The sequence below is a fragment of the Pygoscelis adeliae genome, unplaced genomic scaffold (genome assembly GCF_000699105.1).
Source record: "Pygoscelis adeliae isolate BGI_AS28 unplaced genomic scaffold, ASM69910v1 Scaffold78, whole genome shotgun sequence".
Classification (NCBI taxonomy): Eukaryota; Metazoa; Chordata; class Aves; order Sphenisciformes; family Spheniscidae; genus Pygoscelis; species Pygoscelis adeliae.
In genome coordinates, this window is record NW_008825409.1 from 3575524 (window position 1) to 3580282 (window position 4759).

Here is a 4759-nt window from a genome sequence, read left to right on the forward strand (position 1 = left end):
TTGGGTTGATGGGTGGACGCGTTGATCTTGGAGGTCTCTTCCTCTCTTAATAACTTTATGATTCTATGATTCTATGATTCTACATAACCTAAGCTAACTTAAAAGTTGCCCAAACAGCTGCTTTGTCATCATGTAACTGACAGAGTTTCTGCTGAAACATCTATTGCCATGTTGCTAAGTTTCCCTTTTTAATTGTTTATGTTCAATCTCTGTTCACAGAAGTTGTCAAATTACGGAAGCATAGAAATAGTATACTAAATAATTAGCAAGATAATACATTTTAATATTTTCATTTGATTATGGATACTTTTATCCTGTGCCTTCATTCTTCTTTCTTCTTGCGAGCTCCATGTTCACCCTCAGCTCATTCCCATCCTTCCCTTTTATCCTCTCTTCAGTGGGGGTCCCATTTCAGCAACCGGAATTTCACTCAATTCTCCCTGCCTTAAGAGGGTTTTGGATCAAAGCTCCATACAAGACCTCACTGTTATTTCTTAGATGGAACACCTGAATTGACACACTGAATTTGAGTGTCCCATTTGAAATATCCCAGGCAGATATAGTTCAATACCTGAACTCTCAGTTCTGTATTCATAGAATCATAGAACAGTTTGGGTTGGAAGCGACCTTTAAAGGTCACCTAGTCCAACCCCCCTGCCGTGGGCAGGGGCACCTTCAACTAGATCAGGTTGCTCAGAGCCCCATCCAAACTGATCTTTGAAGGTTTCCAGGGATGGGGCATCCACCACCTCTCTGGGCAATCTGTGCCAGTGCTTCACCACCCTCAGCGTAAAAAATTTCTTCCTTCTATCTAGTCTAAATCTACCCCCCTTTAGTTTAAAGCCATTCCCCCTTGTCCTGTCGCAACAGGCCCTGCTAAAAAGTTTGCCCCATCTTTTTTATAAGCCCCCTTCAAGTACCGATAGGCTGCAATAAGGTCTCCCCAAAGCCTTCTCTTCTCCAGCCTGACCAACCCCAACTCTCTCCGCCTTTCTTCATAGGAGATCTGTTCCCATCCCCCTGATCATTTTCATGGCCCTCTTCTGGACCCGCTCCAACAGGTCCATGTCTTTCTTATGCTGAGTTAATCAGGTTTATTTGTTGGTGGTGTTTCTCTTCTTGCTTCTCCTCTCTGAAGCACTAGGCTAGGCACTTGAATGGAAAGCTCCTTTGAATGCTAGCCTGGCTGAGAGCATGGGCTGCATTTTCACTGTCTTTAGCTTCTTTAGAAGCAGTACATTGAGTAAAATACTCCTATGTTCACTGTCCTTCACTGCCTTCCCAAAACTCCCTCCTCTGTGCCCTCAAAGGCGAGTCACATTCTCCCAGCAAGGTTCAGACTTGCTGTGCTGTACACAGCAGAACAAAAAATATGATCCCAAATATATGGAACAAAAGATAGGACCTCAAAGATATGGAACAAAAGGTATGACTCCAAAAGTCCCAGCAACCCACAGGGCCGGGGTCACTCACATCAGGAGAGGGTAACTCAAGTGTAGCTTCCAGTATTTCCTTTCTTCCATGGGGCTAACCCATGTGCTGAGCCTCCTGGTTGATTCTGCAGCAAAGATATGCCTACAAATATTTCTCTTAAATCACTGAAGGTGAGTAACTTCATAACATAAAAGTAACATGAGAGTCAGCAGGTCTGGTGCATTAGTTTTAAAATACTCATCCTGGGAAAATGCATAGCAATGAAAAGCAACTGTATAGAGAGAGGGAAGGCTGTTCGTTTTAGGTTTTGTGTTATTTGCCAGATAATATAGATTACACATTTTTCAAGTGTGAATGGGACTATCTGCTTTTGCAAGGGCTCACTAGTCATGAAATTAGTGGTCTGTAAAGAATTTCCACTGCAAGCACACCTGAACGAGCTTTGTTTCTCATTTGCTTTTCTTTCTTGCATCAAATAGGAATAAGCACTAGCCTAAAATAGACTTCTTTCTCAGGTTTCAGTTCTGTATGCCATTGACTACCACTGAACTAAACAAAGCAGAAAATGAGGTGCATCAGCACCTTCCAGGGTGCAAGTGTTGACCGTTTTTTTCTCTTTGCATGAGACAGGCACTTATAGCTGTTGCTCAGCCTGTCTTTTATTCTGTTTTTGTTTGGAAACCATGTGTTAGGGTTAAACCTTGGCCTAATATGCAGGTAGGAATGTTTGTAAATCCTTGCTGAAAAAAATGAATATAGTACAGTATAAAAGCTCTGTTGTTAAAATGATGGCACTATACTTCCTGGCAAAATAGTGGCTGTATCATAAAGGCTGCATAATGATTTTCAGTCTGCCTGAAGAATGCAGAATGTGACAACATGATAAGAAGTGAGAGAAACTGGAATTTTCATTATAGCTTGCAACATTCTTTCCAAGTCCTAACAGCTACTGGAAATGTTTGCAAATTGCACTGCCTTTAAAAGCTGTTATTTAAATCAATAACATTAAAATTGCCAACTTCCACAGAAAATGAATAGCACGCAACTAAAACCAGTTAAGTTCATTTTTATAACTTAAAAAGAGGTATAAGCTTGGGTTAAGTTTTGCCATTTGAAATGTTAAAAAGAATACCAACAATATTAAAAAAATAAAGCACAAAAATGACGCAATTTCTAAAAAAAAAGCTTTTTCTTGTACTGTCATCCTTGCTAAATACCACAGATGGCAATGCTTTTAAGAAAACACCTGTCTTGTCTGATAACCACTACATTTGTGTTTGTAGAGGGATTTTTGTATATATTATCAACCTACTTTTTATTTAAGAGAAGCCCTTTTGAACTGAATTCTGCCTAATAATATCTGTCAAGAGGTTTTAGTCGTGGGGAGATTCTGTGTGTATACATATGGATGAATCCTTCTAATAGCAATTTTAATTAAATAAAATTGACATTTAATTTCTACAGTCTCACATTTATTTACAGATGTAATAGTTTTTGTTGCTAACACTCAGAAAGAGAGTTCTTTTATCTGTTTACAGGCGCTAAAGCTATCAGTGTGATGAAAACTGTGCTGTGTTGGAGCTTCACTGAGCATGTTTTTTTGTATTTTCATTTCTGTCAGCTGCAATATGGGGCCATGAGTCTTTTTCAGCTCTGAAAAATATACAAGTTTTCATTCAACACTCATTCATCCCAGCAAAACAACGTTTTTTGGTTTTGGACAATTAGGTTATTGCAACTCAGTAATTTTGTACACCTGAGGAGTGACTTATTTTTCTAAATTGTGTTTGCTTCACACATTTATGAAACATTTCTGAGACTTCTGCAGTTTCATTGAGAAAAAAAAAAGATATCGTACTTCTGGCGGACCATAAGCTCTTGGTCGGCTCCTCATCCATTCACAGGCAGAGCTCCATGCACTCCAGCTGGTCATTGACATAGAGGGCAACACCCTCTCCTTGTATTCCTGCCTGTCCTTCCTGAAGAGCCTGTATCCCTCCATCCCAATGCTCCAATCATAGGAGCCATATTCCAAATATTTTACTTTCATGTATACAGATACTAGTGCCACATCTATGTATTCAGATCTCATTCTGGAGAATATTTTGTGAGCTAATTAGGTTTAGGTCTAATCTCTAGGCAAGATCCAACTGATAAAAGATCTTAAATGAAAGATTTCTGCTGACTTTGGCCTTTTTGTCAGATCCCTGAACTTTTGATGAGTGCAACTTTGTCTGATTCTGTGTATCTGTAGATTTTTAATGTAGCAAAAGCATTTGGAGCACTGTGAAATTTACTGTGAAGTTAACGCTCATAGTTTTTACTTTAAGATTTGACAATTTGTTGAAATCTATGTACTTATCAAAGTCATTTTGATCGCCACAAAGATTTGAATTTAAGAAGGTATAAAAGAGCTCTTTTAAAAGGCTACCAGTTGTTCAGGAAAGAGGAATAGCAGGAAGAGGTGTTGCCTTCTGTGCCGATTGCTCTGAGTTGCAGGAAGAGGGAAGGTTTCCTTCCTTGGGAGAAGGGGATGGAGAAAAGGAGAAAGAAGGCATATTTAGAGTTTCTTATGGAGCACTAGGCAAGGGATATCAGAAGGTGATACTTCAGCCCAATCATCCAAAGTGTAAAGTTTTGTAGTGATGGGGGACTTGAGCTAGAGCATTATCTGTTTGGAAAGGTCACAGCCTACAGCAATTTTTTGCAAGTTGCTGGTGAGAATTTTCATACAGAAGTTGGAGAAAGTCTCCAGGCCTTTCTGTGATTGCCTAACTACTAATTTTAGGCTTACTCTTACATTTTCAAGTGGACAATTAAAATCCATTCTTAGAAAAGGCAGGTGGAAGAATGTTAAATAAATAAATAAACCCACAAAAAAAGCCCAACCCAATAGATTTTAAAAAGACAACTTTAACAAATTCAAAAAATTTGGTGAATGGAGTTCAATCCAGTTGGCGGCTGGTCACGAGCGGTGTTCCCCAGGGCTCAGTATTGGGGCCAGTTCTGTTCAATATCTTTATCAATGATCTGGACGAGGGGATCGAGTGCACCCTCAGTAAGTTTGCAGACGACACCAAGTTGGGCGGCAGTGTTGATCTGCTCGAGGGTAGGAAGGCTCTGCAGAGGGACCTGGACAGGCTGGATCGATGGGCCAAGGCCAACTGTATGAGATTCAACAAGGCCAAGTGCCGGGTCCTGCACTTTGGCCACAACAACCCCATGCAGCGCTACAGGCTTGGGGAAGAGTGGCTGGAAAGCTGCCTGGCGGAAAAGGACCTGGGGGTGTTGGTCGACAGCCGGCTGAACATGAGCCGGCAGTGTG